This window comes from Pholcus phalangioides, unplaced genomic scaffold (genome assembly GCF_987345545.1).
Source record: "Pholcus phalangioides strain wild (caught in Gottingen) unplaced genomic scaffold, Ppha-v1.0 ptg000017l_1, whole genome shotgun sequence".
Taxonomy (NCBI): Eukaryota; Metazoa; Arthropoda; class Arachnida; order Araneae; family Pholcidae; genus Pholcus; species Pholcus phalangioides.
Window position 1 is genome coordinate 35714881 of NW_028301610.1, and position 14436 is coordinate 35729316.

Consider the following 14436-nt stretch of genomic DNA (forward strand, 5'->3'; position numbering starts at 1 on the left):
ATTTATAGAGTTTTGTGCTTGAGAAAGGGTAATAATAAAAATGATGATAATTTTAGTGGTTTTGTGCATGAAAAAAAAATGAACAAGAGCATATATATATGTATTTAAAAAAACTCATATGCGTGAAAAGTGCCCGTGTTCTAATATTTAAAAAAATTTGTCGTAAGTTCTAAGATCTCCGAATGTATATAAATCTCCGGTTTCCTCAACAATATATTTCGGCGTTTGATGTAGCGTTCGATTGCGATGAAATAGATATTTAGTCTGCAAACAGCGCTCAAGAGCTTATAAATGTGTTTGTTGTATATGGGTTTCCTTCTTAACATTGTTATTCATCTTTTATTTTGTTATTGTTGTTCATACAAATGTTGATTTGATGTTTTTCCTTAAGTTAATGAATGTATCGATTTTACTATATATTTTATCATACTGAGCACAGAAATGGTATTGTTTAAAAATAGTTTCAGTCCAGATTTTTGATGTTTTACATAATGTTATTCATCATTCATATTTTATGAATTCTTTCATTTTTAATCTTTGAATGAATTCTTTACAAACTCACCAATTCGTTTATATTTGTCATATAAAATGAACCCCCATATAAATTAACCGTTTTAAAAATCAATGCTCAGTATGAGGACGTCCCGCCATGCATTTTCAATTTATTGCTGTTTGTGTTCTGTTTTATGTAAATATGTTATTTTTTTTATTATCATTATTATTTCTTCGGAACGGTGAGTTTTTACACTCACGCGTATTTTTTTGTTTGACTTCATTAAAAGTATTATTATCGTTATTTAATTTGCTTGCGGCAGGAAATCCTGTCAATATTAGGTGGATTGACTTTGTTCTTTAAGAAGAGATTAAAAAATCACTATTTATACAAAAATGTATCGAGAATTAACCATTGCCTCAGAAGTTTAATTGTATGTGAAGTTGTAAAGCTTCGACAACAGAGAAGACAATCGTCCGAATCCATACCTGCTACAATTAAAACAAACGTTTTAATTTCCACAACAAATCCTTCACTTTAATCTGATTCTTCAGGTGTTTGATGAAAGAAACAAATAGGGTTGTATATTATGTGTGCGTATGTATCTGTGAATCGATAATTTTTATGTATTGAATCATTAACTGAATTTTTCCAATTTATTCAAAATCATTCTACAGAACGGTTTTATTTTGCACTCATTTGTTTTATGTAACTGATTACATTTGTTTTGAGGAACTGGCTCGTTGCAATGTCAGTTAAAGAAACAGTAATTTGTGATGATGAACATTTGAATTTTCAGTATTCCCTGGTGTGGCATGTAGTAAAGTCGTGAAAAGATATGCACACACAAACCAGCTTTATCCAATTATTTAGAAGAATTAAACGGATACAGCGCACAAAACCGAAACCGAAACTAAAATCACCATTACTATAAGGGCCTAACGCAGCGATGTGAGTTTAATAAAAATGAGATATATGATAACGCGTGAGAAATGAATATTCTGGAATTAAATATAAAATTTACAAGCATTTTGTAAAGTTGAGGATGTATTCAAAAACAAAATTTTATACGAGAAAGAGGATATGGGAATTTCGTAATTTTGGAACCTACTCCTTTCAGCATAATTAACGCAAATAACAGGAGGTTAAAAACGGGAAGCGACTCCCAGCGCATATAAATTTGCGCCAAATTATGTGAGGGAACTCATATTGAAAATCTTTTGTCGAAGTATGCGGCTGCTTCTTCACCCAGCATTTCATACCCGTCCTTATAAAAGATTCAAAAGTCGCATGGTTTGCTGTTTTTTCTTCATGCAAACGTTGCGCCATCTGGCGTCGAGATTAACAATGAAGAGGCTGCGACGTACTTTAGACGGTTTGATATCGCTTCTCGTCCTAAAAAACAAAAAAGTGAAACATTTGCGCGTACCAGAGGCGTATTTCTTTGATGAAATCTTTTATCATGAACATATATTTACAGTATCTATCATGTTGGAACTCAAACTATCTATTCACAATTTTGTTCTTATAATAAATATCTTAATATTCAGTCTTCAATGAAAGTAAAATCGTCATTCAGACACACTGAGTTGTTGAAAATTCTAAGGTCGGATAGAAACAATATAAGCAATTAATTTCTACCATACAACTTAGTTTCAGACGCTGCATACAATTAATAATAATTTCTATTAACGTATCAAAATTTATATGAATCTAAATGTAAACGTTAAAAGCTTTTCAAGCTTTCACTTTTTTGTTGTTTTTTCCCTAATGGCTTAAAATTGTCATTGAATTATTATGGATAACGGCTGATCGTTGCGGTGATTGAAATGCAGGAAATTTCAACAATGAAAGACATTCCACAAACCATTTTTTTATCATAAAAAGACCTTTCTTTTTACATAAATACCAGCATTAAACACTTGAAAATATGAGGCTTACTTAAGAATATTCATTTTTCCCGCCGCGCGCGCGCGTGCACTCTCACGTATTTAACAAAAACCAAAAAAGGGCCCACAACGATTAACAACTAGCAAAGATACCGAAGAAAAGTGCAATTTTTTATTTATTTGTATACTTTTTTTTTATTAATATCGTTTTAAAACAAGCACTGAAGGTGCAATTGCCTGGTTTTTTCTGTTTATTCTCCTATTCCCTTCAAAATCTTTATATATGTAATTTTTTTACTTGTGAAACTGAGAAACATTTTTTGTATACGTCTCCTTTTTTAATACCAATTAGCATTTATTTTTTTGAGTCTGCAGTTAACAAACAGAAAGTGCTGACAATTCTTTCAACAAGTGCCATATTTTTTTAAAAAGATTGAGATAAAAAAAGATGAAAAAGATTTAACTTCATTACGATGGATGTTATTTAGCATGTAATTATGAGTGAATGTTGTACTAAGTATAATCTATATTCCTGACTTATGTTCCGAATTCTGAAAAAGTTCTGATTCCCTATTTCTACGATGATGTCAATGATTCGTGTATAACCTGTTTGATCAATTACATTTGTATACTCTTAACTTTTTTTTTCTTTTGAAAGATGAAATCGTATTAATCTTAAATATTTCATTTCTTGGCAATGGTGGCTAAAAATGAAAATTTTATCGGTTCTCCTTTATCGTCTCTATAACTCAGTATTTGTACAAAAAACTATATCCTCATTTTTAACACAGCCGTTATCTTGTCACTATTATTTATACAAAAGCAGTATCTTCATTCAACACAGCCGTTATCTCTACACTGTTATTTATGCGGAAAAACTATTATTTCAATCACGTTTTCTTCGACCTTATTGGTCAGTAAAATAAACCAGTTTTCCATAACTTCCAACTGCTGCCATCTTTAGTCAAAAAATGAAAACTGCTTAACGATTTCTTCTTTCAGGAAAAAAAATATATATATATTGAAAAAAACAAAAACAAAAAGCCTTTCTCTTCTTTGTTCGTTTTATGATAAGACAAAATGTATTTTCGTAGAAAATTATTGGATTATAACGTGTTTATTACGCCATCAGCTGTACATTGTGATTATCGCGTCCGATTTGCTATTAGTGTCCTAAATAGTTAATTATCTACCAAAACTGATTCGGGAAGCTTACACACATATCGTGATTGAAATTTTAACTCTTTTGATTGTGACACTAATACATTTCTGTTGTTATTAAACCTGCAAAATTAAAAGCCTAAAAAACCTTTCAGATCATACAGGTCATATAATCTCCAATCAAATATATGAACAAGTTAAGTTTTGCATATACAAGGGTTATATATCCCAAGCCCTTCTCCAACAGTGGTGGTAACATTGTAGTTTTGCATTGATGACTGATGACTATATCATATAGAGTTAGCTCTGAAGTAGATGTATACTGTAGGAATATTAAAAAAAAAAAAAAAAATATATCCACCAGATCACAAAGCAGAAGCCAAAAGAAATGTTTTTATACTTATTTATTTGTTTTTTGATCAGGGGAAAAAACCTGTTAATTAGTTATTTTTAATCAACCAAGGATATATTAAGGAAAAAATATTGAAACACAATTCAAAATATTCCGCTAAGGACGATTCCGTTTGTTTTTATATTCTCATTTGTTTTGCGCTCCTATGGCGGAATGATAGCTTTGACCATGTGAATGTATTTAATACTTGTAGCTTAGATAACGATATAAATAAAAAAAATATATATATAAATATAAATATATATATATTATACATAATGTAGAATTTCGGAACGGCACTAGCCGAGTTAAAGGAAGTAGATGTAGAAACTATTTCACTGTGACGTAACACTAAACGAAAAAAAAATTGGAAAAAAATACAAATAAAGGACTGAGCTGTGATAGCACAAAAATTCTAAATTTCCTGCAAAAGGCATAAACATGTTCGTCAGTGCTATAACTTTTTCGTACAAAATAAGCCCCGGAAAACGAGACATTCGAATAATTAGGTACCGATAATGAGCAAAGAAAATATGCTTGTGAATATTTTATGTTTTTACACGATATGATTAAGTATAAAGCACGTATTCCTTCGTTATACCTTAATTTTTTTCTATCTCGTATTAGTTTTCTTTTCTTAAAATCTAAAGAAACTATATTGACATTTCTTTCATGGTTGCACAAGAACCAAAAATCGAATCATCCTTATATGATCATTTTCTATAGTTCTTAATCGTATCGAACTGAGGTCAAATTTCTGTAACCATCAGCGAAAACCATTGATCGAAATGCTCAAAAGAAAAGAAATAATGGAATATCTTGGAAAGTATGTTTTTTGATGAAATTCTTATTGTTTGAAAAGTTTCGGACTTGTACTTTTCCATTCATCATTTCTTACGGCTATAATTTTTACTTTCTTTCGTCTCTTTCTTCGCCATTGTTACGTCACCGCATGCCGCGAAGCTAAAAAGATATTAAGAAATAAATAAAACAAAAATTCTCACTTTCATAGCCATTATTCCACAAGAACGGCACCATAAAGATAATGAAGATACGATTTTTTTTTTATATATACATTTTCATCTCCTTCTTTACTCTTCTTATTTTCTTTAACTTGCTTCTTCTATCTCCTCCATCACGAATGAACACTAATTATCAAGACAGTTATTACAACTTCATGAGGAGAAAAGCCAACTCTTAATTACTTACTCGGGAAAAAAACTCATTTTCTTTACTTGAAATGGAAGTTTCGGGTGAAAGTTGAGCTTTTCGAATGGAAGACGGTGGTGATATATTTAGGCAAAGAAAGGAAGAAAATTTAAATAGATTTTTGGCTCATTCTTTTAAAAAATGTCGGCTTTTTTTTTCACTCATGTTTTACGTGAAGTGTTTATATTATGCCACAATTCTAATCATGTCTCTGTTTATTTTGTTCTTAAACTAATCATGAAAAATATTCATTAGTTAGTTCAATTACTGGATCATTTTTGAACTTTTTTTTCTCCTTTTGTTCATTCTGATATTTTCTTTTTGGGTTATCATCTCAATTTCTTTCACTGAATCTACATAAATTATTATCTTGAGCAGAGAGAATGAGCATCTGTTGAATTCATAAAAAACCGCACATGAGTCTTTTGTTCCTCGTGGTCAGGAAATCTCAATGCCCATTAAATGGCGTATTTCGGTCTTTTATTTTACAATAAGTTTGTTAATTTCCACTCAATTCTGAATACTATTTCAAATCCGTTTTTTACACGGTATAATCACCATCTATTCAAGTTACGTCCTCTGAATTCTTAGTTCGAAAACTTGTTGAAAGCACACGAAGCAAGAATTATGGCGTGGATGGAAATGCAGCGCCATCTGTATGCTCTCATTTGAAACAATGGCGCTGTAATTTATTTTCGAGATCTTTCCTCTTATTTCAAATGGAAATTTATAGAGATTTGATTATCTTCTCTGTGAATTTATTATTCATTACATTAATGTTATCACTTATTAAAGTGATATTTCACATCTACGTTTATTTTCCATTTTCAAGAGAGTGAAAATAACATATCCATTTTAAAATAACTTATCAGAATTTTACCTGAATGTGAAATGTATGCATTGTAATATACAGTACTTTATACCTTCAAATTAAATCAATTCCGTTAACTTCTACGACAATTACATCTTACATAAATTTTTATTAATCCAAGTGTATTTTTCCACATCCAGTTCAGATATTTGCCGAATACCAATAGCAAGTCTAAGAGCTTCAGGGGCTAATGGTTTTAAAATGAACGAATTCTCTCCGATAATTCAGTGGTTTTCTTTCCGCAAGGCCATCGAATGTCTGCATTAAATCGTGCTAACTGAACCATGTTTTCTGCCGACGTTTGAAAAAGAAAAAAACATAATACGCGTTTTCTTAACTAATTCAATTAAAATAAAAGCTCGGACCAACATAAGCACAAATATTACATGTTTATGCCTTTGGCAAACGACAAGCTCAGTCCAAATTGTTAGTGGTCACCATCCTCAGTCTCTTTATATACAATGAAGGATTAAAAAAATATATATATGAAAAAATTTTTCAAAAAAAGAATACAGCGCCCCCTGGGAACGCGATAGAAAAAAAAAGATAACATTACAGACACCGCTTTAGGAGACCGTGATTCCCGTTGTTATTTGTACGCGTAGACATCAGCACTTGGAAAAATAACCAAAAAATAATAATTAATAACAACAATGATAATAAAATGATAAAATTAATGTTAGACATGCTAAGTTCGTTGGAATACGTTAAATTGTTGATTTTTGTTATTTGATTACAACAGTTGTTCTTAAAAACTTGTTTGTTGTTAGAAAGAGAGAGAGAGATGATTAAAAAAATACTGTTCGTGATGGATGATTGTACATACAACTTTTGTGATTATACGCGGGTATTTTTCCTTCAATATCGTTTTTGTTTTCTCCTTCTCTTCATGTTGTTATAATGTTTCTGTTTGAACATTCACTGTCATATAAAACCACACAATTCGTGTAATCTCGGTTAAGATTTGTAAATGTAACATAACCTCTCTGCATTTTTCTCCCATGCCTACCTCGTTCAATGCATTAAATATTTGTGAAAAATCAGAAAAAATAAGTACATTGCGGAGAGTGCCTCTACCTCATGCTTTTAACCTATCAATACAAAAAAATTGGCAGACATAAGAAAAAGGAAAGCATTACAAATTTTTGTTCTAGGAAACGCTATATCAACGACTTGGAAAAGCAATAGCAAAGCATTATTAATGTTTAAATGTTAATTTTAGATAAATGTTTGAAAAACCAATGCTTGTAATCTATATAGCCATTAGCTATTACATCAATTCAGTATCTTTAGTACAGAAAACATCTGGAACATCCATAAATTAGAAATTACTGTCGTACAAAACGATTCGTTAATCCTAGAATGATGCCTATCCTATAGATAAGGAGTATATTTAGTAGGTATAGTTGTATATATACCCCAGGGTAGCATCAAAAGTTGATGGTAAAACTGCATTTTCTACAGTATAGTGAATGAATTTTAACAATGTTGAATTAGATTAATAACTCGGAAAATAAATTGGCTTTTCTTGGCAGAACAACTGTACAGTTATCCTAAAAAAAACATTAATGCTCAAAAGATATTTTTCATTTCAATACGAAATTCTATCTGATGTCCAGGTAGGTGTGGGTTCGAACCAAAGCAGAGGTGGTTCATGTTACACACGATATGTTTACTCAAAGAAAGTACATACGTGTGGCTTTATAAATTTCGGTTTTATGGTTATGATGCTCTTATGGCAAAAAAAGAGGTAAACAAAATCCATATTTTTCATTATTCTATATTTGATAGTAGATACACTTTTTACAGAACTTGTAAAACGATGTCATCAGAATGTTTTAAACAAATGGAAAGTTAGAGTTTAATCTAGTTGGTGAGTGAGATTTTCTGACGAGTGTATTTTGGAGAGTGCAACTGGAGTCTGATGACAGAACTGTTAATTGAAAAAAAAAGATCTGTACGATGTACATAGCATATCAACTAAAAAGAATGGTGACATTCCTTGCATGGAATTTTATTATATCCCGTCACCAGATGGCGTTGCGGGCATCAAATCTTATTTCCAAGCACAGCTTTCGCCTTAATTTCTATGATATTATATATATATACATATACATATATATAAATACTAATGTATACTTACTCTGCTTCACATGGCAGCAAAAAAAAATATTTAACAAAAAAAAGTTAATAAATAGTATGCCACTAAAATGTTTCAGCCATTTATAAAGCTCAAATTGTTATATTGCCGAAATTACAATCAAGTGACCATTCTTTCTGATGTCTTTGGTGGCAGGTTACAATGCTGATTACGGTGTTGAAATATAAGCAATGTAAATTAAGTTTACGGTTATTTCATTACTTTTTTTCGAAAGACAATAAATAACGAAAAACCTAAATTCCTAAAAAAATGGAATTATTTTCTGGAAACACAAAAAAAAAAACCCGACGTTTTCTTTTAAAAAAATGTAATCTTGATAGTGTTACGCCATTCCCATTTGAGCTTCACCATCGTTGGCGGACTCGAATATAAAAAGCGCTAATGTAAATACATAGGATGTAGAATTGACAATATGTCTTAGCAAAAAGAAGCGCATTTCTAAAAAAACGGACGGTCCGTTTAATGTCCCACGGTTCTACCAAAATTAACTCGTGGTAGCTCCAGAACCACGCATCCTGATAATGCAATCTCTCCGAAATTTATCAGGAGAGCTCATGCCGTTCGAGTCCCTCTATGGGAAGCGGAATACATTGTACAAGATCTGCTCCTTTATTCAAACAAGAAATTGTTTCTATTAATATTCACATTTTCAACTACCCAGCATCGCATGTGTTTCGAAGCATTAAAAATTTGAATGAAACAAACTCTGAATAAATTTGACCGGATGAAATGTGCTTTTGACGAGGAATATATTGCCGACAAGTATTGAATAATAAAGTTATAAATTTTTTAAGAAAAGAAAAGATTTCTTCTCAAAAAACATCTATTGCGACTAATGTTTAGATACAATTAAATACTATATGACCAGTATGAAAAAGTCATTTTGAAATTCTCATCGGCTTTCTGCCTATTATGAAATTAATTAAGCTCAATATCATCTATATATATATATATATCATTATGACTCTATATGATTCTCTATCACCTACGTATTTACATAAATCTCGAAGCAAATATTACTGTAGTGGTATGTACTCGTTTGGGTAGCCTACTTCGTTTTAATGTAGATCATGAATGAATGTTTCTATGAAAGTGCCTGACATGCAATCATTTCACGCCAGTTCGCTTTTGATTCAAATATTAGGATAGGCTTTCTTTAAACTGCTATTTAGTTAACAAGCCACTCGTCAAGCTTTCATTGATTTCGAAATCAATGCTTTGGCCTATGGATTAAAATGAATAGTAAAACTAATTTCTTTGGGTTAAAATGTCAAATCAAGACGCACACAACACTGAATCAATTAAAAAAAAAAAATAAGAGTATATAACTATTATGTACACTTTGAACGCTATGTTTCAGTTAACTACATTAACGCTCACCAAATTTCACTCGGCAGTTAATCATTTAACGTTAATTAGTTCAAAAGGAAAATGAATGTTCATGAAAATTTTCTTCTACGATGTCAAGAAACTTGACACTCAATCAAATTGTTTAAAAAAAAAATTTCAGTAAGCATATCACTAGCATATAGTTACACGAGCAAGCATTGCCTGGAGTATTTATTAATTTTTCTTTTAATGCAGATTGATTTCAGATGAATTCTAATACATATGTCTCAGATGAAATTGTTCGACTATTTTCTATGAGGTAGGAACAAGATCTCAATAAGAGAATTCTTCAAACAAATCTGCTCGTCATTTATTCTAATTCAAAAATCGCCGAACCGCAACATATCCTCTCATCAAAGAATGGTATGGTCACTTGAGGTCCAATTAGAAAAAGGCAGACAAAAAAAAAAGCTTAATTTCCGCACAGCTGTTAGACAGCATAGTAGCTCCCTTGTACTTACGTTTCACATTGGTACAATCATTCGATGAAAGAAGCTGGTCTGTGAATATTAAAATATATGTAATACATTATTAATGGCTGATGTGAAACAAATTCAAGTAACCTAATACAGGATAGGTCACCACTATGCAAAGTGATCAAAGGAGCATCTTACTTCCAAATCCAGCACTATGGCATCTATACGAGCACTTGTTTCTTAGAAAATATTTTTTAATTGTGCATACAATTTTCTCATTTTATTATAACATTTTCTTTTTACATAGATAAAAGAGAATTCGTGTTTGAATCAAATACTTTCCCACACACAGTCATGTTTTTCTAAAAACTGTACAACACAAAAGGCTTTGGCAGTACGATACTCTTGATCACGAAAGGATGCCATGAATGTGAAAGCTGTGGTGACGCCGGTCTCGTTTCTCTGGGGTGCCATGTGATTTAGTACGAGCTTAATCTTTTTTGGTGGCATTTTCCATCCTAGTAGAAGCAGATTTGATAATGGTAAGAAACAGTTGAACTAGCTTAATCTATCATATACCATTATACTTGTACCCTAATGCTTATCTTCTGAGAATAAAGCCAATATTTGAAATTTGTGTACTTTTTCTTTCTTGTGTACAACACGAAATAGCCGAGATAAATGGCAAAAGAACGGTATGGAAAAAAAAACTTCTTTATTTTTTAAGAATCACTTTGATAATGAGCAAAATGATAGGAAAACTTTCGATTGCAATTGAACAATGAAGAGCGACGATGAAAATAACAGATCTAACATAGATTGAAAGCTTATGTTGACCCCTTCGCTTACAAGCGATTGGCGAGAAATTCGGATGATCTCTGTTTGACGATTCTGGATAAATATGGTAAACTTGTCGTAACCTAACCTCATGTTAGAAAAAGGAAGGGGAAGGAAGGAAAAAAACACAAAAGTAAGAAGAAAAGAAAACACAAATGAAATAGATTTTTATAGTGACGGACTCGCGATGCGAGGATCCGGGTTCGAACCCCACAGTGGTGGTCGGCTGAAGTTGGTTTTCTGTGGTTCCCAACTTCAAGGCGCAAATGCGAGCCGATCTCCCCGTTAAAAAGTCTCGCCACAGCGAGAAACAGTCCTACAACGATAAATCATTCAATCATAACACTTCACTCATAGTTAGAAAAACTGGTGGCAGATGGCAGCACTACACATAACAAGCATTACAGAGAAACAAAAGAAAACTTCACGTCAGGTTTCACTACACGTACACGCACATTCCCGCATGTACCGACTCGTTGGGGGTTCCGCGGGGAGGGTGTGGGCGGGGTGCATGTGTGGTGTCGCAGCAGTAGTAGGTAGGGCCTCCAAAAAATGGCTCGGGGATCCATGATGTTCTTAAGTCAGCCACCTCGTTGAGCAATTTGCCTGTTGTGGCGTTGTATTTGTATTTGAAAGAAAAAAAGAAAACACAAATGAAAGAAAAAAAGATATGCTTATCTCTATTTATACTATACTTTCTCTCATCTGTAATACTTACAGATAAGAGAGTAGGTACGAAGTAGATGTCCCTTTTCACCCTCATCTACCTGTTCACTTTTGCTTTTACATGTATATAGTAGAAAGATACATCACGGTGGTAAAAAGAACTTTTTTTCATAGGGTTTCAACAAAGATTTGCGATGATGAGGAGAAAGGAAAGAAAACAGAATGAACTTATATGTGAATTTATTCCACTGGCATTTGGACGTAATATTATGTCTGATTGTAAAGTGGTTAAAAAAATGGCTGTAAAGATGCATTCTTATTAAGGCAAAGATTAAGTCCGGATTCAATTTCATCCCGCAGCAGGGCCCCTATAGCGAATTTATAGCATTAAAATACAAAAAATGATAAGTATCGTCCCGGCTGGAGCCCTGTCAGCGACACACTTGTGGAGAGGGCCATGTAGGCTATATATATATTACTTTATTAAATATACAGGGTGTTGCCTTGACGTGACGACATACTCAGAGGGGTAGATATTAGGCATCAAGAGGAACAAAAATTGCAATAGAACATGGTATCGCAAAAATAGTTATCAAAGGTGTGACGTCGAGTGGAACAAAAAGGCCAACAATGCGTAGAAAAACATTTATTTGACATCATAATTACAACACAGCCTGTGATGTAAAAAGTAAAGTACAATAATTAACTTTGAACAACTCCTGTAATCAGTGGCGTCGGAGCCGGGGATGCTCAAGCACCCACGATAATTTGTGAAATGCATCCGAGCACCCCCCAGAATTGATTCATAAATTAAAATTTCCGATATAAAACTAACTTCCGACGCCCCAGCCTGTATTCATTTCTCTTCGTCTATACTTTCTGACACTGAGCTGTGCTGCACAGGCTATATTGTAATCATGCTGTCAAGTAAATGGTTTTTGTACTTATTATTGGCCTTTTTGTCCCATTCGGCGTCACATCCTTCATAAGTATTTTTGCGATTTTCACTAACTAAGTGTGGTTTGTAGTACCACGTTCTATGACAATTTTTGTTCCTCTTTCTTGGTGCTTAATATCACCCTCCGAGTTTGTCGCCAAGGCAACACCCTGTATATGCTATCTCTTTTGAACGTTTTGAATCAAAAATAATTTCAACACACACATATTCTCATTAAAGCCTTATTAGTATTTTTAATAGCCAAATGTTTCCAATTGAGAACGTGAGTCTGATTAGTTGAGAAGAAAATTCTTCAACCCTCTCTCAGAAGCACTTATCTAACTTGATGCTTTGTACGAAAGCCTGGATAACGAGATGTAGTTCGGAAAGAAAATTCACATTCCTCTGTGGGGTTATCCAGGTTTTCGTACTTCGTATAAACAGCGGAGAGTGACATCGTTTCTCTCTTTGATGCTTTGTATTTCGGCAGTTACGAAACATCTTGTCTAACTCAATGCTACGTATTTCGGCAGTTACGAAACATCTTGTCTAACTTAATGCTGCGTATTTCGACAATAACGATATATCTCGTCTCCTTAAAACCATCTTAATTCAGGCAACAACGAACCCAGAAACGTTGTAAGTTTTTTTCTACCAAGTACATGTGTTTTCTAACTTCCCCCCGCCAACTTGCCAAATAACTGCCAAAGGGCGGAATCAGCTTTTGTCCAAATTTTGACAACAGAAGGACGAGACGGTTTTCGGAGAAAGCACCTTTATTTTCTCTCTTCTCTTTGGGGTGGTAGAGAAATATGTGTACAGTATAAATAATATAAAAGATGAGAGAGAGTATTTTTTTTTTTTTTGATTTCCGAGTTATATTATTTTCAGAGTTGGGAGGAAGCATGAAATCGGGAAAAAGATGTATTTTACGGGTTTGGTTACTTCCACTGGGTTAGTTATAATGTAGATAAATGAAATTTATAAAGCCACGCAAAGGGTTAATGAAAGCAGTTAATTTTTTTCTGCAGAAATGGGAATACAAACTTAGTAAATAGAATAAAAATTTCAGTCAAATATTATCTCAAGCTTTTATGGATGGATTCAATGAAATATATCCCAATTTCGGACTGCTAAGCTAGGGCCCCCACTCGTGTCCAGCCTGGCCCAATAGTCATTCGCAAATCTTTGCTTAAAATGTTGAATGACTCCCCCTGCTGCAATGAAGCAGCATAGACTGGCTACACACTGGCCTAGTCTAGCTGAATGTTCCTTGACGAATACTTGCTTCTAGAACAATTTAATACTCCAATGCATGTTGTGACTGTTAGCATTCTTCGACCAATGTGTGGCAGACTGATTGGAAGATCGAGAAGGAAGGTGACTCCTTTGACTTGAGCTGGAAGGTCGTGGTCGTCGGACTCATCGACCTCGATCTTGGAGCGGCATAGAACTAGTTTTTTTATTGAGTGACGTCTAGTCATTTAAAAAAGGATAGGGAACAGCTTGGCTATATCGTTAATAACGACGTCATATTTCGCTAAAAGACTGTGGATAAGTCAACCTGGGTTGACCCGGAGCCCTATCTCGGGCCATGGTGTTTTATTAACCAGAAATAGTTTAATACTGTATATTTAAAAATTTGCATTCATTTCAGCATTTTATGCCAGAAAATTTTCTGATATCACCCATTCCTCAGAAAGTTTATATTTTTTAATGTGTATATATATAAAAGTTTATCCAATATTTACGTATAGGAAATTATTTCATTATATAAAATATTGAGTTTATATCTCTAAACTAAAAGAGATCAGAAGGTAAAATATAAGGTAAAAATGAAAATGTTTTCATCGGAATCAAGCGTATATGCAGGCTGTCTTTTCTGAAGTTGGCGTGTTCTAAGGTATTACAGCCTTACCCAATCAGAAATCCAAAAACTTTAGGAACTTCTTGGAGGAATGGGAAAGAAATTTAGAACCAAAAAAGTTTGTGTTAGGAGCCGTTCAAGAATTACGT